This window comes from Aulonocara stuartgranti (assembly GCF_965226115.1).
Source record: "Aulonocara stuartgranti genome assembly, chromosome: 1".
NCBI classification, from domain to species: Eukaryota; Metazoa; Chordata; class Actinopteri; order Cichliformes; family Cichlidae; genus Aulonocara; species Aulonocara stuartgranti.
This window is the reverse complement of record NC_138939.1, coordinates 31,823,113-31,849,040: the sequence shown is the minus strand read 5'-3', so window position 1 is coordinate 31,849,040 and position 25,928 is coordinate 31,823,113. Positions and strand designations below refer to the sequence as shown.

Below are 25,928 nucleotides of genomic sequence, written 5' to 3'. Positions count from 1 at the left end.
GTGAGAAGGGGGGGAAGAAAGAAAAAAAAAACAAAGAAAACACCTGGATCACCTGTATGGAGAAAAAAAACAGAAGAGAAAGCAAACAACAAAGAGCAACATAATAAAAAAAACAGCACCATCACAATAAACTAGCTAGCAGTAGATATCAGTAGATACTAAATAATAAACGATATTGTGCAGCACGCAAGATAGACAGCGCACAATGTGCTTTGAGGCAGCAGCCAAGAAAGCTGTAGTCCGCGTCTGTGAATACCCGTGTGTACACCTGTGTGCATACCTGTGTGGATCAGCATGCTTGCATTCCAAAGGTTTCTCCATGTAACGATCTGCTAGCAGGGCTGGACTGGGACAAAAAATCGGCCCGGGCATTTTGACTAGAGACGGCCCACCAGGATAAAGATTAAAAATGTGACGTCATTCAGGGGTAAAACCGCAAAGGATTCTGGGAACTTGTGCCAAGAGGTACTAGCGATAAAAAGAAACCCAAAAAATGCCAAGAAGCTGTTGTATTATTAACTGCAATAGCCGGTCGCATGACAGCCACGGGAAGCCGACGGGTAAAGAGATCGTTTTTTTTTTTTTTTATCGGATTACGTCGTTGAAGAGAAATTTTTTAAGCCATGTTTCCGAAGTAAGAGCCGACGGATGGTCTGGATATACCAAATATAACGTCTCAGAACACTTCAGCTCACATGTTAGTCTGCTCCAAGCATTCCCACAAAGGTCAGAGTTTTTAGTCGTTAATACGTCATTTTTCTTAACATAATTGGTGATATAGGTTACAAGCAAGTCTGGCGCTGAACAGAAATTGTCGCGCTATGCTCCTTTATTTATTGTGTTTATTGTGCATAAATAGTGAATTGTCCTGACACAATATTGCGTTTCGCTTCTGTTATTGCCATGGTACATGACAAAAACATATACTTTTATTCACAGGGTAAAACAGTTGTTTTGTATCACTAATTGTCCAGTGCGATTACAACATACAATATTATTGTCACTGCTACATTTCTGTAATGCTACCAGAAATTATTTCCACTACTAATTAATTACCGTTGAGCTCAAAGGTTATATTAATAAAAGGTTAACGAATGTGTATCTATGACGACGATTTGTGAGACTGGTAAACTTACCTTTGTTCGTACGATCTTTCGTTCTACACGGTGCATTTCAAGGTCCTGTACCCATCCGTCGGTAAACTGTACCTGGGCTTGTTGCAGTGACCTGAAGTTACTGAACTTCATGAGTGTATGCACTCACTCCAAGAACCGTATAATTATAAATCTGAGCGTGGTGAAAGTTGGACAGCACGCTGACGTCTTTTGTCCACTCTGTGTGCTCGTAAGGATCTGACCCTTTCACTCCTTTGATTTTTTCCTCGTATTTTTCTTTGTCTTTTCGTCGAGTCTGTCTTTGTACGGACCGGCATTGTTCTCCTTTTGTTTTGTACATTCCTTTTTTGTGCGGCAAAGAAAAAACAAGAAGATATTGGAACCGGAGAATGAACGTTTTGCGGTGCTGCAAACGCTTGCATTTGATGTGGTACTTGGATTGTTTTGCCACGAGTTCCCGGCATGCAATGCGTGAAAATCACGTGATTGCTAAACAAGGGGGAGGGTGCATCCAGCCTCCTCGGCTGTAATTGGTCCAGCCCAGAGTCGATCATGACCAATTGGCCAATCCAACACCTTTCATTATATATACCCTTCCTAAAAAAAAAAAATCCATCGGCCCATAAAAACAAAAAATCGCCAGCGACCCACCGGGCAAATGCCCGGTGTGCCCGATGGCCAGTCCAGCTATGTCTGCTAGGGAGTGTGGGGAGCCACAGCCCCGTCCTCCAGGGTATGAAGCAGGTATGGAGGAGATCAAAACTCCAGACATCCAGAGGCCCCTAGAACACAAGAGACCAAGGAAGACCAACAGAGGGGCAGCCGCGCCACTGTCCCAATAAGAGCTGAGGAGAGTCCCAGATGAGGGCTCACTCAGCAGCCGCGGAGCAGAAGCCAGGGGGAGTTGCAGTGACGCGCCCGTGAGCTCCGCCGGCAGCCAGCTGTGCCTGAGTAACCGAGCCCCAGGCCGAGAGGCCGGGGGCACCCCACCTCCGAAGTGGCCCGAGCGAGCCCCAGGCTCCAGGCCCCGATAAGCGGCCGCCAAGGAGTGAGCCGGTGTGTACCCGGACGCCCACCCCCAGACACAAAGAACCACCAACGCACCGACACCTGAGGGAGTCCGCCACTGGCAGGGGAAGTGGTGGTGGGTGGAGATAGGCCTCCAAACCTTGGAGGGCCTGAGATGTCCCCAGAGAGGTGGCGTCTGATACCCAACCTGACATATAGACACAGACATACAGGCACACACAGACACAAACATCCATTCCCACCCTCATGCTCTCATATGCACTTACTCCACACTCAACCAACGTGGAGACAGACATAAAGAGACGCTGTACACACGATCACACTCCCCAAGCGTACTCTACGAACCGGGTCTAGGTACCCTTGCCCCTGGAGGGGGGAACTGCACCCAGACCCAGTAGCGGTTTTCTACAATATGCTGGACCTGGCGGCGGTGAATGCTTACATTTTGTACAAGGCATGTACAGTGTGGACAGGCAAAAGAAGATTGTTTTCTCAGTCTTCTAGCTCAGGAACTTTGTTGCCGATTCATGTAGCACAAGGAAATATTAGCACAGACGCAGGCTGCTGAAGCTGCTGCAGCTGCTGTGCCAGGGACTGTAAAGACAACGCAGTGCCAGTGGAATTTACGCAAATTTGCGCAGGGCTAGTAAATCTAGTAGTAGGGACTCGCACCAGGGAAAAAAAGGCTCAGTAATTCTAGTGTTAAGGTGTGAAACAGCTGTGTACTGCCTTTTGTTCCTGGAGAAGGTATTTAACTGAGAGCCATGCTAAGCTCAGGGAGACTCTGCTGACCATCTGTCCCGCGGTCACGCAGGGACTTCATCAAGCTTGGTTGTCTGTTCTTTGTGTGTTTGATTAAAGAATGTTAACTACCGCTCACCGCTCGTCTGCAGGCTTTATTTAAATGGAAAACTTCCACAACAAAATGGCGTTGTCGACATGATAGTCCATGTGGTCACTGAACAACGGTTTCGTGGACGGGCTGATCACCCCTGAGGGAAAAGGTACCTTTGTCCTACCAGCTGTTGAAGCAAAGGAAATGGAAGCGTCACGGAACCGTGTGTTTCAGTTACCACTGAGATCATCAACTTTAAGGGGACTCCTGCAGATGGGTGAGTTGTAGCTAACTTTGTATACAGTCATGAGGAGTTTTTTGTCTTGCCGAGCCGTGAAGTTCTTGCTGCTCCGGAGTTTGAGTCTCCGGGAGGAAAATCCTGGGTTCGAGCCCCCAGGCTGGTGTTCGGTTCCGGTGTTGTGCAAAGAAAAGCAATTGTCTGCCAGAAAGTAATTACAAAAACACCGGTCCATCACAGGGAACGGTGTGGTCCACTGTTGATAATCACGTCTGCACAATACAGTGTGCGGAGTGACGGTATTTTAGCACTTTTCTGCCGAGAAGGGAAGAAGGCCATTGCAGGGGACGCTCTGAATGTAAATATGGGATCTAGATCCAGTAGCGGCGGACGTTTCACCCAGCGGCCAGAGGTAAAACTCAATATTTGACTGTATGGTAAGAAATGTGAGCGCAAGTATGTTGTGAGATGAAAGAGAATGGTTGTGTGGGAAAAGTTGATGTGTGTGTAAAAACAGTGAAAAATCGGGTTAAAAATGTTGAAAACTAGCGGGAGAAGGTGGTACACCAGCTCCCCTAGGGTGGACACACACACACAAAATTAGCAGAATTGTTGATGAAAATAAGCAATAAAATAGGAAGAGGGTTTGGTGTTTTTCAACATAGGGCAACTACAATCTCTCTGGGTTTTTAAGAAAGCTTAACTTCCATGTGTTTGTCACCTTGAGAACACAAGCTCCAAGAATCTCTCCCTGAATACAAGAAATGCAGTTCCAGAACAACGAGATGGATCTCAAGAGCTCACAGCAGTATCCTGAGCAGTGAAGAAAAGGTCCAGCAGCAGCAGCTGTGCAAGACAGCGACAGCAAGGAGAAAAATGGCATCATCATGACTGGATGGATGGAGACATAGCTGGACTGGCCATCGGGCACACCGGGCATTTGCCCGGTGGGCCGCTGGCGATTTTTTGTTTTTATGGGCCGATGGATTTTTTTTTTTTTAGGAAGGGTATATATAATGAAAGGTGTTGGATTGGCCAATTGGTCATGATCGACTCTGGGCTGGACCAATTACAGCTGAGGAGGCTGGATGCACCCTCCCCCTTGTTTAGCAATCACGTGATTTTCGCGCATTGCATGCCGGGAACTCGTGGCAAAACAATCCAAGTACCGCATCAAATGCAAGCGTTTGCAGCACCGCAAAACGTTCATTCTCCGGTTCCAATATCTTCTTGTTTTTTCTTTGCCGCACAAAAAAGGAATGTACAAAACAAAAGGAGAACAATGCCGGTCCGTACAAAGACAGACTCGACGAAAAGACAAAGAAAATACGAGGAAAAAATCAAAGGAGTGAAAGGGTCAGATCCTTACGAGCACACAGAGTGGACAAAAGACGTTAGCGTGCTGCCCAACTTTCACCACGCTCAGATTTATAATTATACGGTTCTTGGAGTGAGTGCATACACTCATGAAGTTCAGTAACTTCAGGTCACTGCAACAAGCCCAGGTACAGTTTACCGACGGATGGGTACAGGACCTTGAAATGCACCGTGTAGAACGAAAGATCGTACGAACAAAGGTAAGTTTACCAGTCTCACAAATCGTCGTCATAGATACACATTCGTTAACCTTTTATTAATATAACCTTTGAGCTCAACGGTAATTAATTAGTAGTGGAAATAATTTCTGGTAGCATTACAGAAATGTAGCAGTGACAATAATATTGTATGTTGTAATCGCACTGGACAATTAGTGATACAAAACAACTGTTTTACCCTGTGAATAAAAGTATATGTTTTTGTCATGTACCATGGCAATAACAGAAGCGAAACGCAATATTGTGTCAGGATAATTCACTATTTATGCACAATAAACACAATAAATAAAGGAGCATAGCGCGACAATTTCTGTTCAGCGCCAGACTTGCTTGTAACCTATATCACCAATTATGTTAAGAAAAATGACGTATTAACGACTAAAAACTCTGACCTTTGTGGGAATGCTTGGAGCAGACTAACATGTGAGCTGAAGTGTTCTGAGACGTTATATTTGGTATATCCAGACCATCCGTCGGCTCTTACTTCGGAAACATGGCTTAAAAAATTTCTCTTCAACGACGTAATCCGATAAAAAAAAAAAACGATCTCTTTACCCGTCGGCTTCCCATGGCTGTCATGCGACCGGCTATTGCAGTTAATAATACAACAGCTTCTTGGCATTTTTTGGGTTTCTTTTTATCGCTAGTACCTCTTGGCACAAGTTCCCAGAATCCTTTGCGGTTTTACCCCTGAATGACGTCACATTTTTAATCTTTATCCTGGTGGGCCGTCTCTAGTCAAAATGCCCGGGCCGATTTTTTGTCCCAGTCCAGCCCTGGATGGAGAGGTGCATTTCCAACGAGCTGCAACTTCACTGTGTGTAAATGGACCTTTGAAAAGACTGCCTGAGTTGGACATTTCCCACTTTTGGAGAAAAGAAATGAGACAGTGGAAAACACAGGACAACTGACTCTCACTGGACTGCTGCAAGGGGGGGGAGATGAGATGAGACCACAGTGGAAGGAGCCGGGGAGGACATGGAGGAAGGCTGTTTTAGTGTGGGAATGAAATTTGGGTTTAGGAAACTGGGAAGAAAAAACAACTGCCTTGCGTGGAGAATTGAAAAGTGTCTATAGCACCACAAAGAGGAGAGGTACACAAAAATTACACAAACAGAAAAAGTGCATTAATCATACTAACACAAACACACATGCAATGAAGCTCATGAAGATCAAACAGTATTATAAGCATGCGTTTCTGTTACCATCATCTTGTCCAGTTCACTTAGTGGGTTAAGAAGTGATACATAGACTAGTGAACTAGTATTATTTTTGGGGAAGGATGATTGAATCATAGCAGGGGTGAACAGAATGCTGCAGGGGGGTCAGATGAGTGGAGACTAATAGATTATTGAGTTTCTTGTTTCTGATGTGTGGGGGAGGTCTTATCATGACACACATCTGGGTACATGGGAAGAAACTCATCATCTAATAGAATATTGCTGTTGTGCGAGGTGTGTGACTGGTGGATGAAAGTTTTGGAGATTTACTGATGCATTTTCTTTTGGTACCACTTTGAACCTGCCAATTAGTTTTGTCTTGATCTATCATTCTAAGAGAGTACGCTTAGACAACTTCTAAAAGAGGCCTTCATATTTTTTGATTTTAACAGTGCACTGAGATTTTTTGTTTGGCAATTTTCTCCTTTTCAAGCAGGCCTGCAAGATCTGGATCGAAAGCGCTACACAACATGTTGATCAATCGCAAGTGAGCTTCTCCAAAATTAAAATGGGCTCGGGAGAAAGCCACTTATTTGGGACAATCACAAAACAAGTCCCTGCCAAAAAGGATTCAGCGAGGTAACCCAGTCTACATTCTTTTTTTTCCTTTTTTGAAATGGCGTCATTGCTGGCAGTAGAAACTGATTGCGTCACGAGAGGTTCTACTGTCAGCAAATAAAAAATGGGGAACTGACTGGACTGACAAAAGCTTGACTGACTGGACACCAGTATGCAAGATTGCACCTCACACACCGGGGAAGCTTTCATTTTTAAATTGCAGAGACCGTGACATGAGGGATATGGAAGGATTGACTGAGGCGCAGATGCAGACCATGACCAGGAGAGAAGGCTTCAAGAGGACCAGTGAGAAGCAGGGACCATCTCCAGGACAACTGACAAACGACAGTGGACTGCACCACTAGGCTTCCAGGAGATTGTCATGAGATTGTGAACAGCAAAACCTTAAAATAAAGTGAAAGAGATTCAGTGTGAGGAAGACAACTAAGGTGTACGACATGCTCTGCCTTAAATCGTCCGCAGCGTTGGAACAGAAACTGAGGAATGAAGAGAGCGTGCCAAGCTCCAAAGGTGACAGCGCAGAGGGAGATCAGCGTTGGAATTATGACTCTGTAAATGGCACAGACACCAGGAGCCATGACCGTGAAAGGGAATGTCCACCTAATGCTGTTTCACTTTGCCATGCAAAGTACTTTGACACTCTGGAGAAAACCTTTCCTCTGTGTCATTGTTGTTGCCATTTGCACGTGAGAGCTTAGATTGTGGGGAAGATTAAAGATGAACAAAGGGTGGTGAGAGAACAGTGAAGTGAGGATACACAGTGTGAAACTCCTTTAAGTGTACAATAATGTTGATGTGATAAACAGAATGTCAGGAAAGAAATTCTGATATTAATGTGATTCTTTGATTTAAGAATCAAAGGGTGGGATTGTATAGGAATTTCTTTTACTTATGTATTAATCACATTATTTTGTTGTATGATACCTTGGTGCCACTGGATTTTAACATGTCTCACACTCATACAGTAAGACAAATGGTGGGGGTGTAGTAAGGAAGTTGGGGGAAGCAGACAACTCCACAGGAAGAGTCTTTGTCTCTTTGAGGACTCTGGTAGGTAGCAAGGGAGTGTGAACCTTAATGTGTGAAACAGCTGTGTACTGCCTTTTGTTCCTGGAGAAGGTATTTAACTGAGAGCCATGCTATGCTCAGGGAGACTCTGCTGACCGTCTGTCCCGCGGTCATGCAGGGACTTCATCAAGCTTGGTTGTCTGTTCTTTGTGTGTTTGACTAAAGAATGTTAGCTACCGCTCACCGCTCGTCTGCAGCTTTATTTGAATGGAAAACTTCCACAACAGGCAAAAAAAAGCTTTTTGCTAAAAAAAAAAAAGATTTAGAGCAGAAGTTTTTTGCACTGAGTTTTAAAATGAAAACATATTGCAATTATTTAGAATTAAAGACACACAGAGCAGGAAGTGTGTTACTGTTTTACATCCACAGACACACAAGAAAAGAAGCAGGCAACATGAGGTCAAGTTATGGCAATTTTATTTGTGTATTTCAGTACATGTATTTAGATTAGAGTTTTTAAAAAACAAACAAACGTCCCAAGAAGAAGGATGGGGTGAAAGAAAGGTGGAGAGAGGAGGAAGAAACTATTGATCTCCTCAAACTTGATGCTGCTGGATCAGTTCTTTCTCAGCAGTCTGCTCCAGAATCCCCTCCTGTCCTCAGCTTGCTTTTCTTTTGCCTTCAATTCTTTTAAGGTTCTGTTGAGCTGCTCCTCGGCATCTTTAAATTTTTCTTTCAGCTGCTGTTTGGCCAGTTTCACTTTGTGTTTGAGGAGCTCTTTAGCTTCCTTTTTGTGCTTTCGTATTTCTTTAAGTGCATCTTTGCAGTCTTTCTTGGTCACCGCAGAGCCAGTCATTTCTTTCTTCAATATCTTCACCTCAATTTTCTCTTCTGCAAGTTCTTCTTGCACTTTCATCAGTTCCTTCTTCATGTTTTGATTGTAACTCTTTGTATCTTCCATTTCTTTCTTTGCTTCCTGTATTTTAATTTTCTCTTCCTCCAACACTTTTTGAGCTTCCAACAATTCTTTCTTCATATTTTCAATCTCATTTTCTGCCTCGTGTTTACGTTTTTTCTCCTCTTGAAGTTGTTGCTTTACATGCAGTAATTCCTTTCTTAGTTTTTCAGCTTCAGCCATTACATTTGCAGCTTCTTGTGTTGCCAACTGCATTTTCCTTTTTCCCTCTTCAAAAGCTTCCTGCACCTCCTGTAATTCCTGTATCACATTTCCTGCCTCCTTCTTTGCAGCTTGATATTTATTTTTGGCTTCTTGTGCTGTGCTTTTCTCTTCCTCCAATGCTTTTTGAGCTTCCAACAGTTCTTTCTTCATGTTTTCATTCTCATTTTCTGCCTGTTGTTTTCCCATTTTCTCTCCTTTAAGTTTGAGACCCACATGCAGTAATTCCTGCAATACTACCTCAGTTTCAAACTTTGAATTTTTAGCTTCTCCTCTTGATTTTTCTGCCTCTTCTTTTAATTTGACATTTTCAGCCTGTATCATTTCAAATTCTTCTTGCAGGTTAATCAGCTGTACTGAATTGTGAGGTGAAGCACTCGCCGATCCTCTTCTCGTTCTCCCTTGATTCATTTTGGCCTTTTAAACAAAGGAACCAACGTTTTGTAGAGGAGTGAAGTGAAGTTTTTGATGTTTTCTTCGTCAACTGTCGTTTGTCCTGCACAGAGATGCTGCTGTAGATGTGTCTCTAGCTGTGTCTGGATACAATGAACAATGCTGTAACTAAGTGCTTGTGTTGCACAGTTCTACTAAACATTCCATTTCATGCATGCTCCGCCCACATGGTCAGGAATGTCAGGTGCTGTATCACCAAATGCTGCTCCCGTTGCCTAGCAATAACAGCTGTTTACTTTTTGGGGTCTGGTTCATTATTTAATAAAGAAAACATGTCCAAGTATTGGGTGCTGAGGCTCAGCGCATATTCTAGCCTGCTGTGTGGGTGGGCAGCTAGAAATCACTGGTGGGCAACATGAGTGAGGACAAAACTGGAGCAGCCAAGCAGGGAGCTGCAGGTTGCTGGTTTGAGTCTCTGTTCAGATGCTGGTGTCTCCTCTCTCTGAGATGTCTGCAAACGGTCCCAGATAAAACAATAAGGATAATAAACAAACACGTGACTAAAATAACAATTATGACTCTGATGTGTTTCATGTGTAGCAGGATGGCCTCTATACAGCAGTCGCTGCAAGCATCCACATCGGAACACTTACTTTTCTTTAAGCAGGCGTGCTGGGCTCCTCCTAAGGAAAGTTTGAAACTTCATTTCCTTCATGCTGGTGAACTTTTTACCAAATATTTTCATCAAAGCTTCTCCATCACTGACAGGGATTGTTTGGATCTTCACACTCATCTCCACCAACCCTAAAAAATGAGTCTCACTTTGCTCAAATAATGCCAGGAGTGTCTCCATATTTCACAAAAGTCTATGCAAACATGTAACAGTATCCCATATTCATAGAAATGTTATTGATATTATAACAAAAGCTGTCACCAACACAATTGTCCCAATCAATTCGGGTGGGACCAGTGTTGCCAACTCCTCAGTAAGGAAAATCGCTATTGGTTGTCCTAAAAGTCGCTAGAAGTCGCCTAAATGATGTCATCGCCTAATTTGCAAAATTGGTCATGCTAATGTAATTGTAACCTACGCTGTTGGAGAGAGAAATAACATCGTGGAAGAGACATAAAGTCAGTAAAAAACGTCTTAAATGCATTTAGAATTTATTTAGAACTACAAATTAAATTTCTTTTAGCAATTATTGTTTTTTTAATGTCACAATTCCAACCCTGCTCCTTTATCCCGGCTTGGACCAGCAAAAGTGACCCAAAACAGGCACTCTGGTGGAGTTATTTTGTGTGTAGTTTTAAACTTTGTGGTCCACAAAACAACATAACAGTAAAAGAAGAACTGACTGCGTTACAATCAGTGCGGGAGCCCTGCCCTGATAGCAGCTGGGGGAGGACTATTCTCCGCCTGTGAGCGCTTTGGCACGGGCGAGGTGCCCACCGCAGCACCCGCTGCTTATTGAGAGTAAGAGCGATACGCGCTTTCACATCAAAAAGTCATCATAAATAAGTCTCTAATAACGCCAGAAAAAGTCGCCAGATTTGTCGCTAGTCGCGTTTCAGAAAAAAAGTCGCTAAAGTGGTCTGAAAACTCGCTAAATATAGCGACAAAGTCGCTAAGTTGGCAACACTGGGTGGGACATGGCAACACCGCCACCGACAACTTTTTTCTTGAGAACTGAGACCTGACAATTTTTTTGTCTGATACCTGACAACTTTTTTCCTGACAACTGAGACCTGACATTTTTTTGTCTGATACCTGACAACTTTTTTCTTGAGAACTGAGACCTGACATTTTTTTGTCTGATACCTGACAACTTTTTTCTTGAGAACTGAGACCTGACAATTTTTTGTCTGATACCTGACAACTTTTTTCTTGAGACCTGACGATGTCCTAAAATGTACGCCGTACCCTAAACTGAATAGGTAGAAGAAGTGACTGAACACCAAAAATGTTCATTATCAGCAGTTTTCTCTCTTCTTTTTTTGTCAATCTGTGCATAGACTCATTGAACCCAAAGTTCTCTTTTCCTTTCTGTGCATTGCTGTAAGTTCTTGTTCAGTAGTTATTATTACTTATTAATATACTCTAATAGTTATTAGAGTATAGTATTATTATATTAGGCTACTGTAGATCAATGCCCTAAATTCCTCATAATTTGCATTGATTGCTAAGGACCAGGGATCAACTCGGGATACTGCTTTATTCTGGCTCCTGCTGTGATCTTGGAGGTCTCAGCATGCTGTTCCCCACTTCCACATTAAGTTGCTGTGTAGTTGTTTACTGCTAGTTCTTCATTTGTGGCATGCTACAGGTTTGTGCTAGGCATTAAATTCTCTTGAACCACCACACAGTACTTAATCATACTGTGTATTTGTCGGCGGCGTGTTGATTTATTCACGTTTCTTTAGTAGCTCCTGGCTTCAGCTGCTTGTTCTGTTTTTCCTCAGTTTCAGTTTGTTTAGCTGCCTGAGCTTCACTTGTTTCATCATTTTTATATTCTTCTGAGACATTGTGTATATCGGTGGTGTTGGTCAGCATTACTGAGAGGCAGAATTTTGTGTGTGCTATTAGTGAGCATGGCCACCTATAAAATGAAGGAACTCAGTAGTGATTTGCCCATTCTTTGGTGCCCAGATATTTTGGTTTGTAATTTTAAGCATATTGCATGTTATTCTTTGCTGTGTGCGTGTGTAAAGGAGAATGGTTATTGATGTGTCTCAACAGATTTCTCCTTTACATTTAGGAGCCACAGCGGCCCCTTTTAGCACTTTATTTTTAGTTTGAATAAATCTTTTTTTCCATTGTGCCTTAATTAACTGCACATTTGCTTTTTATTATCTTTTAACCATTTCCAGCATAATTATAATACAATTACCATTTTTTGTATATCTATACGATTTTATCATATGCATATTTATTGGATAAGTGTTTTGTAGTATTAGAGGAAAACCGTATCTCCACTCCACAACTCGTCTATGCCATAATGGATGTGTTGGTTTTTAGTCTGTTATTAAAGTATTGGTGTAGTGTTAGCTTAGTAGCATTATAAATATAAATAAATTGTGGGGGCCTTGCAATAGAAGGGGTGACACTTACATGGCTCAACTTATATCGCAACATTTCACAATATAAAATATCCTACATCCTGTGTCAAGAAATTTATTTGTTCCATATTAACACAGCATTTACACTATTCAGATCTGGCCAGCTCCATGAACTACTGTATTTTCACGACCATAAGGCGCATTTAAAAGTCTTAGATTTTCTTCAAAAAGTACGGCGCGCCCTATAGCGCAGTGCGCCCTGTGTGTTGTAAGGAGGACGTAGTAGAGAACACCATGAGAACGCTAAAGGGTGAAGTGTGGGCGTTGATCGGATATACCGGACAATCGCACATACCTGTCTAAAAGGACAGGTATGTGCATTATGTGGAACATCGTTGTTTTAACAACCCTGAAAATGGCAAAGAGACACGCTTATGAAGCACAGTTTAAACTGAAGGCCATCAGCTATGCGGAGGAACATGGAAATCGAGCAGCGGCGAGAGAATTTAAGATTAACGAATCGATGGTTCGCAAATGGAGGAAGCTAGAAAACAAGCTCCGGCAGGTCAAGAAAACGCAGCTGAGTTTCCGCGGACATAAGGCGAGGTGGCCCGAGTTGGAGGAAAGACTCGAGCGGTGGATCATCGAGCAAAGAACGAGCGGGAGAAGCATTTCGACGGTCACCATTCGGCTAAAAGCAGTTTCACTAGCTGAAGAGATGAACATTGAACATTTCCAAGGAGGTCCGTCTTGGTGCTTTCGTTTTATGAAACGGTGCCATTTTTCCATCCGGACCAGGACTACGGTAGCGCAGCAACTTCCAGCGGATTATAAGGAAAAGCTGGCCATCTTCCGCTCCTACTGCAGCAAACACATCGGCGACAAAAACATCCAGCCCAGCCACATCACAAACATGGACGAATGTAGTGTAAAGCGCTTTGGGATCCTTAGGGGCTAAGTAAAACGCTATACAAATACAGGCCATTAACAATAGGAGGGGGACACACAGAGGGCAAGGGAGACACTAAGGAGTGTGCTAAAGACAGAACACAGACAAAAAGACTATAATGGATGGGACATGACAACAAGACTGACAAACACAGGAAACACTGCAGACAACACACTAGGAAAACACTAAGGAAACTAAACCAGAACCACAAGGTATAAACAACAAGAAAAACAAATAATTATAAGAAAAACTAAACTAGGAAAAATGAGTCGCTCTAGAAACACCATAATGATTAGTCAAGAAGTCCATAAACACAAAGCAGTGGATCAACGACCCAGAACCATGATAATGACAGAATAACAATGGACAAAAGAAGCTGTAAATTTATTAACTGCAAATAAACAATAAGACTGTCTGATTTTATACAACTTACAAACGGCATTAACTGCACAAGCTGTAACATACAGTGTTAACACGCATATAATGCTATCTGATATTTAGCCTTTTCAAACTGCCTGAGTTACAATAAGATGTATTGCAACATTTGCCTCACTACCTGACATTGTGATACATTCACAATGGAAAAGGCCATGAATCAAATGAGGAAATAGGGAATCTGTAATTGCAGAGCCCTACAAAAGGGGTCTCATCTGGAAAATTAGGTAAAAACACTTGGGGCCGGATTTACAAAGCAGGGTAAATTAGTATGATGGGAGCGGAAAGTTCTGTGGTTGATCTGCTTACAATGTACAAATTTATGAACACAGTTGCAGTCAGTTCATTTCAAAAATGACCAACACGAGATCAAATCAGTGGGTCAAAAACAAACAGGCCTGATGAGGGAGCGAGTTTAAGTGTGGATGTTGTGTTTCTCTCTGGAAAAAGCATGGCAATTCAAATAAACAGGAGGCAGCTAAAAAAAGGAATCAATATGTTCTGATACAAGGGTGAACTCTTCCATTAGAAGTGGATAGAGACTATCTCAGGTCTTGGAGATTGGGGCAGCTATTCTCAGGATAAATTTAGCTCAGTGAATGCACATGATTCATCGAGAGAAGGGCTGCTATATTACAAAAAGGTTTGCTGTATAAACCTGATTTGTGTGTATTACAGCTGACCGGTCAGATGTGCAGAAAATATAACTTTTTTTTCTCGTGGATCCTAAGTGTTCTCATGTGTAGAAGTACATGATAGTTGATTTGCCACTCAGCTCTGTAGAAATGTGACTTAAAACCTGAAACAATACAACCACATCATAACCCCAAAACTTGCCAATCAGATACCATTATGTTTAAAAACACAGATACATTTTTTTCTTTATTTGAATAAATTGATTAATGTTTGGCCTTCTGTGATGCAGTGGTTACCATCACAACACAGACCCGGGAAGTAACATAGCTGTCTCAGTCATGTTTAATGGCTTGTTTTACATCCATGGGCTGTGTGCGACATGTAATTACCTGCTTCTTCTGACTCTTCAGCTTAAGTTTTTCTCTGTTACATTACAATTGCAATATTAAGGCACAGAAAATGTAGATTTCTTCTCTAAATATTTCGGGTGAAAACTCAATGAAGAGCTACAGGATACAGCCAAAAGCACTGAACCATCAACTTACAGCAGTTATGCAGCTGGTGTGATAACATCTCCTTCTGGGTTTCCACAATAGTCACAGCGCTGTATGTCACAGGCAAAAATATAGCATGCGCTTACTTTTCTGATAACCTTTTTGTATTGATGGAACAATCTGCAGTAGATTGCAATTCAATTCTAAATGGCAATCAGTTTGTATGATTAAGTTAACCCTCCAGTTGTGTGCACCCCCACCCCCTTACTTTAGTGTTCCCGATCACAATTGATCAGTTTTAACAGCTCTTAAATTAAAATAAGAAACATTTTTCACCACCAAATTCAGCTTAGTGAGTACTTCAGTGGGTCGTTCAGTGGGTCCTTCAGTGGGCCATTCAGGGAGTCAGAGGCCAAAGGTGGGATGGATTCCCATTAATTTCCTATCACTTTTGACCGGGAACACCACAGATGTAACAAGGTTGATTAAAACACTCAAAGTTCTATGAAAAAAGTGCTCATCACTTTTATATTTTCAAGTTCATAGTGTGGAGGATGTCATAAGGCCTTGAGGCAATCAGATGTAAAACACAATATTTATGAGTATTTGTAAATTGGTCAGATATGACCCGAACACAACAGGAAGGTTTTAAACAGTGCCCCTTTTTGTTCTCTGAAAGAGAACCTAGCTCAAGAACTCTGTCCATGTATTTATGTCCCAAGACTATATATATATATATATATATATATATATATATATATATATATATATATATATATATATATATATATATATATATATATACATACAGTGCTTTCGGTTCGGTACGCATATGTATCGAACAATACAAAATTTGTAATTTCTTTTATCAACTTTCCTTCTGACGATGCTGTCTGTGTTGAGCGCTCAGTGAATCTGCGTTCGACTACTCCGCCTAGGCTCGACAATGCAGCCTAGGCGGAGTAGTCGAATGCAGATTCACTGAGCGCTCAACACAGACAGCATCGTCAGAAGGAAGAGCGCAGGGCAAGCTAGCGACCTCCCCCACCCTCATTCAGATCTGGCGTTTGGAATTATTTTGGTTTTCATGTGACGTATGACCCTGAAGGTAAGCGAGTCATGCACTAAAGTAAAACAGTATGTTGGATGTGCCATGCAATGCTCAATTACATGGGTGGGAACTAGTGTGTTAGCACAGTTAGCTCGTTAACGTGTTGGCCGTCTAGCCCCGTGCACGGGGCGATCGGCGGTAGCTCGTTAACGGAGATTTGCCGTGTTGTGGCGTTAAGGTCATTTCAACGAGATTAACCTGAAAGCACTAGTGGGAACACAACGAATATGACTGCACATTTACGCCGACATCATCCTAGTGCAAAGACAAAAACAACAAGCATGCTACTAACTTTAGCCGAGTCATTTAGACAGCTGTTAGCACATGATTCTCCTTATGCTATATAAGAACTAGTCCATTTACCATTTACCATATGCTGCTGAGAATATAGCCCAGAAGAAGCTGATAGTATAGCTTTTATTTTGGAAAGAGACATTTCTCTGTAATAAACTCTCTTTTCCAAAGATGAGTGATTCTTCAATCAGATACAGGGCTCGCAATATCGCTAGCCCGACGTCCTGGGGCTAGCGATTTTTTCAGTCGGGCTACCAAAATCTATCTCTGCCCTGCCCGTCGGGCTATTGTAGGAAGGAAAAATATATGTCAATGCTTTTGCATTCTTTCAGAAATGTAGCTGGGTAATTATGTCATTGGCATCGGTGAGCCACTGTCAATATGTGACATATTGAAATCGCGTTTGAATTTGCGCTTGTTTTTTTGCTTTCACTTTGCAATCGTGCGAACTGTGTATAGAGAGCGACAGCACTGATCTGTGAGTGATGATAATTTGTGCACCAATTCCTCTTACGTCGTCTTATTAATCGTTAGCTTACTATGCAAACATGACAAGTGAAATCTCCCGCAGCTTAAACATGTGAGAGGTTGATCGCGCAGAGAATCGCTGAGCTTATGTGAGTGCGTGTGTAAAAGCAGCAGGATTTCTATTTGACTACGATGACCTGGATGACTGAGAACCTTCACAGACAGATATATATTTTAGTTCTGCTGAGCCAAATAAGACAGGTCAGGGTGAAGAAATGACAGCCAAAGAAAAGCTTACCACAAAACGGAGAAGTTATGACAAATCAGACTATAAGGCAAAAAGAAAGTGCAGCTTTATGGTTTCATGGACAAAAGAATTTCTGTGGCTGCAATATGACGAGCTAAATAACCAGGGCTGCACATAAGTGGTCCGCAGGTGCGCATTCGCTGTCAAAATAAAAAACACGCACAAGGGTTAGGGTTAAATTTAAAAACTGTACTTTTGAGTTAAAATATATATTTATAATTTTAATAAATGACAAATTAAAAATGCATGAACATTTTTTTGTATCGAAAAAATATCGAACCGTGACACCAAAGTATCGAACCGAACCGAACCGTGAATTTTGTGTATCGTTGCACCCCTAATATATATATATATATACATATATATATATATATATATATATATATATACATATATATATATATACATATATATATATACATATATATATATATATATATATATATATATATATATTAGCACATCTAGGGCTATATAGCAACCAGGGATATATAGCAACCTTGAGGAAAAAGAACATAAAATGTGCCATGAGGCGGTGTTATACATATAAGTTCCTTTTTTGTGTATATAATATTTCTGTTTCACAAAAAAATATATTTTCACGGCCACAAGAGCTCAGGGTTCTTCAAAAAATAACTTTTTAAAAATTTGTTAACCCGAGATAATTTCAAAATATTACTGCATCTGCTGTCACTTTCATTTGAGCCTTGAATTTCAGCATGCTGTCTGAACCTGGCAAACTTTAAAGAACAAAAGGAAGGAGATTAGTGACTTTAGTGAGAAAGTCATGAAACTCAATTCCCTGCCAACGTGAGAGATCTTCCAGTCTACTTTTGATCATTATTAGAAGACTAAGCATCAAAGACATAGTGGCACTGTCGTGTTCGTGAGAGGTTTTTTCCCCCCCTCCTTGGTTCTTGGTAGTATATACTTATAAATCTTTTTACAGAAGGCACGAGATAAAGTGGAAAAGAGAACTACATTCATTTTAGGTGATGTAATCCCCTTGTCCTCCTGGACATTTGCCTGTTCACTAATGCTTGCCGGTTTATTTTAAAGGTAAAAGACACATCAATCTTTACCCTGGTTTCTTTTTTTGTAACTGTTTATTTTCTGAAAAGATCACAAATACCACCAAGTCACTTTGCAGGCACACTGAGAAGGCGTCAGTCACATTTGGGGATCAGTAAAGCAACTGTCAACAGCCATTTGACATTTCAGTAATATGCTTTACCAAATGCCTAAGGAAGGCTTTTGTCATTTCTCAGGGTAAATTAAACTTGTGATTCTCAAAATTGTGGCATGTTGATTAATTTTTAATGAACTGTGAAAGCCATATTTGATGATATATACTTATTTAACTTTGTGCACTCACTTAAAATCTGGTTACCTGATTTTATATTTCTTTCTTATTTCATTGTGATTAAAAAAAAAACCTTTTCAGTATATAAACTAATACATATCCAGGTTTTACTGTGATCCTTGTCAGCTAATTTAGAATGAATGAAGTTAAGAGTATCTAAATCAAAGAAACAAGAAACCAAGGACCAAAAATAATATAATTACCTAAAAGTTTTTGGTGAGCATCATTAAATCAAACGTCCCTTCTTTGGTACTGTGGATATGAATTCATTTGTGCAATGCACAACTTTCAAAACTGTGTAGAAATTAGAGTCATTATAGTGTGTACTTTCAAATAAATTGTCACGGTTCTGGGTCCGTTGGACCCAGTATTTTGAGTTTATTGTGTTTTGATTTATGTTTGCATCAGGGATTGTGTTCTTGTTCTCTTGTCGTGTTATGGTAATGTTTATGTCTATTTAGAGTTCCATGTTTCTGTTTATCTGGGTCTAAGATGTGGGTTTAGTTTCATATGTCATTTCAAGTCTGTCTCTGTCTAGTCTGTGTCTTAGTAAAGTGTGTTTTGTTTCCTGTTTTATTGTGAAGGTCTGCGTCTCATGTGAGTGTGTTCATTTTTACCTTTGTCTCGTCTTGTTGATTATTCCCAGCTGTGTCCACCACCTGTGTGTAATTCCCCTGTGGTTCTCTGTGTATTTAAGTCATGTCTTCCGTCATTGTTGTTGCTGGTCCGTCTGTGTTTCCACCCTGCGTCATCTGTGTGTTTCCCTGCCGTCACCATCTTGTACCGTCGTCCACCTTGCTTCATGTTTGAGTTCCGGTTTGTATTCAGTAGTTTAGTTGTCTCCAGTCTAGTTTAGTTCGTGCTCCATTTGCTGTTTGTCTATATTTATTTCGTGTCCAATAAACCACCTTCACTCCTCCACTACTGCCTGCAATTGGATCCTCATTTATTATTTTTATACAGCTCATCTCACTCGCCGTGACATAAATAATTAATTTGTTCATCTATATGAACAATTCTGAGTAAATTTTTGGTTTGCTTTTCTGAATATCACTCATCCAAAGAAAACGATTGCCCAAAAGCCTGCAATTCTACAAGTTTCAGAGCACTTTGTGTGCAGAAGAGGAGCTCATTTGTCAGTACATCACATAAGCTTTGGGAAAACTGGGTCAGAATGAGGCAAAAGATTTGAAAGTGGAAAATGTGCACCTATGCTTATTAAAGCATGCCAAGCATTCTGGTTTGATTGAACTACATGGGGTGTCTGACTTGTGGCACTGAACATTTATATTTTGAGATTTTCAGATAAAGATATTTCACTGAGCATTACATTGATTGCTCGCAGTGAACAGCAATTGCCAAGTGAGAGATTACACCCGTCAAGTGAAGTTTTTGACCAAATATTCCTCGGTTGCGTTGCCTCGCCACTAATAAATCATTCCTTCATTGTTAGGAGAGGATGATAAAAATAATTTCCATCCTGCTGGGGCTTTAGTGTAAACTGTGACCTGGACTGTAGAGCAATCAGACTGCATGTAGCACAGTGGTGAGACCACTTCACCGTGCTTTCTTTTAACTCACAGAGATGTCATTTGTAAGGTAAATGCAAAGGCGTCCTTTTTTCTGACTTTTTTTTTATCATCAAACAATCCTTATACAGTAATCATTTGTGTTTCTTTCCTGTGAGGTGATGTCACCTTGACATGAAGGTAGAAACATCTTGCATTCTCCCTGCCGTTCTGTCTGCAGGCTGACCTGTAGGTCGCAGGAAATTCTCAGTGGGGATGGACTCAGAGCAGAGAATCTACCTTTATCTAATTATATGACAGCTTCAAGGGAGGGAGAGCTGCAGCTCTGCGATCCCTTCATGGTGCCTAATATCCCATTCCTTTTCATACTGAATCTTTTTGTTCAAAGCAGCCCTTTAATGCTCACTGCACCCTCATCAGCCAGGCACTGGAAGAGAGGGAAGAGGCACAAGCATGGGGTTTCAACTGGGAAAATAGTGAATTGTTAGCTTCTCCAATCACACCAATTGAAGGATATGTCAGATAAATTGCATCACTTCATGTTTAGGCCCTTCCTGAAGATTTTTATTCCCTGGAAGAGGCCCTCTGTGGCTCAGAGCATCCAATAAAATGCAGGATCTCTGTGTGTGTGTGTGTGTGTGTGTGTGTGTGTGTGTGTGTGTGTGTGTGTGTGTGTGTGTGTGTGTGTGTGTGTGTGTGCACGTGCATGTGTGTGTTTATTGTTTGCGTGTCTGAGAAACAGATGCAAGGTTTTGAAGTTTTTGATCTTTATCTAAAAGCCCAGTTAGATTTACATCAGAACCGCAGAATTTGCTTTATGCATGTCATTACCAAAGTGCCACAGTGAGTAATAAATCATGCTGATGCTACAGAATGACTCCATGCATACTGAAACACCTTTTGCTTTGTGCTCAATTGTTTGTGAATAAAGAATTCAGGTATTTCATACTGACTTCACTGTATCTTATAAAATTTATCAGGACTGGTTTGGAAGTTCCCCCGGCCTTCACTTCTAACTTGCTTTCATGTTTGTTCTGTTGTGTAACCTGGACCTGTTTAGAAGACATATATTTGATATTAGGAAAAGAGTAAGAAAGGGTGAGTGGATTAAAATTGGATTTGTTTGAGGTGATCTTTGAATGGTGTATGTACACACTCACCAGGCCACTTCAAAAGGCTCTGGGTTTGGACCCTGTTTTGCCTTAAGAAATAGCTTAATAAGTCTTCATGGCACAGTTGCTGGAAACATTCCTCAGAGATTTTTGGTCCGTACTGATATGACCTGTGAATCTCCCACTCCACCACATCCCAAAGGTGCTCTGTTGGATTCAGAGCTAGTGGCTGTAAAGGCCATTTGAGTGCAATGAACTCATTGTCATGTTCAAGAAACCTATTTGAGGTGATTTGAGCTTTGTGGCACGGTGCGCTATCCTGCTGGAAGCAGCAGATAGCTGCCATTCAATAAATGTTTTCTCTTTTTTAGGATCATTCTCTGTAAACCCCAAACATGGTCATGGAGGAAAATCCCAGCAAGACCAGCAGTTTCAGAAATACTCAAACCCATTTGGCTCAAACAACAATACCGCCTTTACAGTGACTTATATCACCTTTCTTTCACATTCTGATATGCAGTTTGAGCTTCAGTGGGGCATCATGACCATCTCTACATGCACCAAGTTGCTGCCATGTGATTTACTGGCGGTTGAACAGGTGTCTTATCTCCCTGTGCTCACCTGTATCTTTATCCTTTCACCTCATCACGCAACGTGTCGTAATGTTGTAATGTCTGTGTGTGTCAACCTGTTATGTAATCTAGTACAGATCATACAGATCACTGGACAAGCCTGTTACACATCCTAATAGTTGGAACACTATTAAAAATGAGCCTTTTGCTCCATGAATGAGTGTTTGCATGCTAAAATGAGTCTTTTAGGTTACAGTACATGAGATAAAGGCATTTTAACTATTACTGAAAAGAAAGTGCCTAGAAGTTGCTGTCATAATTATAAAAGAAAAAACAACATTTTTAGGATTTGATTGTTTCCTGGTCTCAAAGAAAACGGGAAAAAACAGCTTAAATAAGTTATGAAAACCGCATTAAACAAGAGTACTCTGCCAGCAACAGCAACAGTGTTTCCCCTGGCATCAAAATCTCTAAATGTTCCCACTTCTAGTTCAAAAGAGGACTCATACAAGCCATTATTGATGTCATACTAGCAACAAGTTCTAGTTCAGCAGAGAAGTGAGGGTAATTAGTATTGAACACAACTCAGAACACATCAAAGCAGCAATTCTTCTGCTCTGCCAACTCTAATTTTAAAACTCCCCCTTTTTTCACTGCAACAAAAATTGTATGTTTTTTTTGTTTGAAAAGCATATACATATTTCTATTCAATCTGTCTTCAATTTCCCCCATTTTTTTAACTTCCTGTAATAAAATTATAATGCTGTAATATCACTGGTTGTGTCCAGCATGAAGCACAGTGCCCTGAGCAAATTACAGACAACTTTGACATCATTTGAGTTAATACTGGCTCTTGGATTTTCCTGAATCCAGTAGTAACACACACACACACACACACACACACACACACACACACACACACACACACACACACACACACACACACACACACACACGCACGTACACGCACGTATATGTAATGAAACTAAGAGCATCAATGATATCAGTGAGGTGAGGTGTCTGTGCAGAGCCCAGAGGATACTAAAAGATTACCCAGCACAGCCACAACCTGTTCAACCTGCTGCCATCTGGCAAGACATACAGCAGTATCCTGCTGAAGTATCATGAGACATTGAAGCAGTTTCTTTCTTCAGGCAATGACATTACTGAGCTCATCCTTCACGATTTTGGTCTTTTAATGACCAAACTTCTTTTATGATTTATGCTTTTTGCTTAGCAGTATGGGGAGCTACATCTACAATTTCATTGTTAAACGTTGTGTCAAAAAATGATAACAATTGATCGGGAATCTTGGATATATATTAATGAAGAGCATACACATGATGTATAGCTTCAAACATGCAATCTCTGTCTTCTCTAATGTTTATTTTATCTCTGCAGTGTCCCAGTATAACAAGGTATAACAGATGAGGCAACCATTAATTACAGATGCAGGCTGGAGCTCTGTGAGCCTATGCAGAGAGCCTAACCTAATATTGGTGGTCTGTAAAATCTGTGCTGTTTGACGGCAAAACACACGCAACACAAGCGTAATACTTACAAACGCACACATGAATGTTTTTAGGCAAGGGTATACTCATAAGCACCTGTAGCTGGTTATACAGCAAGTCCAGATTCAACTAAAACTTAAATAACAAAGAATAATTGCCACAAAAAAAACAACATGAGATGACACAGTAGACTTGATAATGCACAGCAGATGGCTGCAATACAAGTTTTTCCTGCATAAAAATCCATCAACCTCAGAACGTAGGCGTTCCAACTTATCTACATTAATTGGCTGCTGCAAGTCACTCAAGAAGCCCATTAACAAATGTGTGTAGCAGGTGATTGCAGTCACAACTCTAAAAAACATATGTACACGCTGCACCTCAAGGAATAGTTTATTACAGAACGGCAGAAGCATAAGAAGCTGCTTTAGTTGTGCGCATTCAGTTTGGCAACTGAAAACAATGTCATGACTACAACATGTTTATCTGTAGTTACTACACCAGCTACAAATTATGAATATTCCACATAAATTTAAATAACATGTCCCATATTTAATAAGTGCCGCAGAATTTAATACTAAACAGTGACCCGATTTAACCTGAATAAATGGCATTTTCCCAACAACAAATTCTTACAGTTATTCAGTTCCCTTTTATATGTTTTTAGATCATTAATGCAGACCACTGTTGATAAATTATTAGTAGTTATTAATAAATACAAATATAATGCAAGAAAAAAATTGAATGATAAAAGGTTAAATATATACAGCGTGTTAGGGATGAGCTGCGGTTTCATTATGTGTACGTAAAGATGTCAGGATGCCACCCCCTGGCTTTTGTACTCTCATTATGATTGTTCAACTTTAGCACTTTTACCACTAATCCTTTGGTTTATGAAGCTATCAGCAAATACTATCGTCAGATAGCTACTTTGGTTAGCTGCTGGTGCAAGTGCCTTAAAAAAGGCACTAATACACATTAAGCAAGCAAGCTGTTAAGAGGGGAGAGGTTGGCTATGTCATGAGCGAGGGGTCTATACGTCAGAGGAACTAAGGACACTGCATCTAAGGTAGAGACATGTTAATTACAAGTCCTGAGCACATTCTTCTTCATTTATTTCTTTTATTCTAAATGGAGCATAAATGAAAAGAGCGCCATGTTGTACCAAAAAAGAGTGAAAACTAGCAAATGATATTTATGGGTGGTCGTGGCTCAAGAGTTGGGAGTTCGCCTTGTAATCGGAAGGTTGCCGGTTCGAGCCCCGGCTCGGACAGTCTTGGTCGTTGTGTCCTTGGGCAAGACACTTCACCCGTTGCCTACTGGTGGTGATCAGAGGGCCCGGTGGCGCCAGTGTCCAGCAGCCTCGCCTCTGTCAGTGTGCTGCAGGGTGGCTGTGGCTACAATGTAGCTTGCCATCACCAGTGTGTGAGTGGGTGGGTAAAGCGCTATACAAATACAGGCCATTTATTGAGGTTATGAATATTGTGTCTGTGAGTCATTTACCCATTTACTACCATGCAAAAAAATTCTTTTTGCAACCAGAGAAGTCATTTCCTACTGTTCGCAGTGATTAGATGGACTGGCTTCACATTTTCATCACTTTCCATCCATCGTTTGTATAATGCCTGTATTTTAGTGCCAGTTTCAAAGAACTCTAGTTTTTAATCATTTCTTTGTTGGTTTCGTTTTACTAATTGATGTCTTACATCTCCTAAGATTTTAATTGTCTTCTGCCCAGAAACAACAACATATGTCAACATATGTCACAGATGATTAAATTAATCATGCCAAGATTGTTTGTAGATCCAAGAATAATCAACATGAAGCGATGTGCGTGATGCTGCCAAAAGACCAAGATGGCAGCAACCTGATTAACCAACAGGGTTAAAGTCAAGTTTTATTCATCCATAAGACAGCATCCAGTAAAAAGGGATACACGGTCACATTCAAAGCTCTTTTTTTCTCCTGATATGCCTGTTGGATGGTAATTTCACACCATTATAATTACTGCATTACAATAGAGTGCATAGTTTTTAAGGAATGACTTAGCTACTCCACACCATCCCAGTGTTTAAGTTTAAGCAGAAAGTTTGACAGTTTTCACTTAAAAGTGAAGAGTGGTAGGAAGTTAAAAGGTTCAGGAGCCAGCTCAGTAGGATCAACTGTACCACTGTGGATTGGGACAGGTAGTGGCATAGGGAATGAACTTAACAGCCTCCCAACTATTCAGTTTATTATCTGGATGAAAGGCAAAAGTGACATTGAGTAGAAGAGGTTCTTCAAGCGGGTAGTGAAGGATGAAACAGATACTATCTGCAGCGAGGGAGAAAAGCAGGGGGAAAGCTGCTGCCTCAGCTAAGAATACCAATTGTGTATCTTAAGTTAACCTAAGAAAGCTGTGCAAATTTCTGAAAACCACTGTAGCGACAATGCATGGACAGGCCGAATATTTTACAGCTGTCTGCAGCATTCACACTTGAAAGCTGGCTGTTCTGGAGAAATGGTAGAGGCAACAATGGGGAGGAGAGCCAACTATGAAAGCCCAAAGAATGGGAGCTCCAGGCAGTCGTGATTGCAGATGGTCGACAGCCCGACGGTCATTTCTTCAGCACAAAAGCGTGGAGCCATCAAAACTCAAATGCTGCAGTCGTTTTAATGATCAGGAGAGGACTGATCTTTGGACCGTTTGTGACTTAAGCAGAAGCTAGTTGAGCTCGAGGGAATTTCTGATGTTTTTCTATCTAGGGCAGCTGAGCGCCTGACAGGAAAAAAAAAAAAAAAAACAAGTGATTATGGAAGAAGACGCATTGTACTTTTCAGTGCCTAATCTGGTCATTTGTACAGTTTTCTGTACAACAAACTCAACTGAAAAAAAGTTGTGATGTATGACAGCGCAACATA

The 25,928-nt window shown here is 41.0% G+C and overlaps 2 long non-coding RNA genes across 3 annotated transcripts; one reads left to right on the top strand and one right to left on the bottom strand.

Annotated features, from left to right (window-relative positions):
• The first annotated feature begins 5,120 nt into the window (after positions 1 to 5,120).
• On the top strand, positions 5,121 to 9,849 carry LOC309708154. 2 transcript variants are annotated; one of them, XR_014277189.1, is made up of 3 exons: positions 5,121 to 5,906; positions 6,466 to 6,611; positions 6,814 to 9,849. It is a non-coding gene; the product is annotated as an uncharacterized lncRNA (long non-coding RNA). The 2 variants fall into 2 exon arrangements; XR_014277190.1 differs by having other exon boundaries at positions 6,794 to 9,849.
• A 5,836-nt stretch (positions 9,850 to 15,685) lies between these two features.
• Positions 15,686 to 17,271, bottom strand: LOC309710145. Its single transcript, XR_014277661.1, has 2 exons — positions 16,242 to 17,271; positions 15,686 to 16,204 (listed from the first exon to the last, which is right to left on the bottom strand). It is a non-coding gene; the product is annotated as an uncharacterized lncRNA (long non-coding RNA).
• Between the last annotated feature and the right edge of the window lie 8,657 nt (positions 17,272 to 25,928).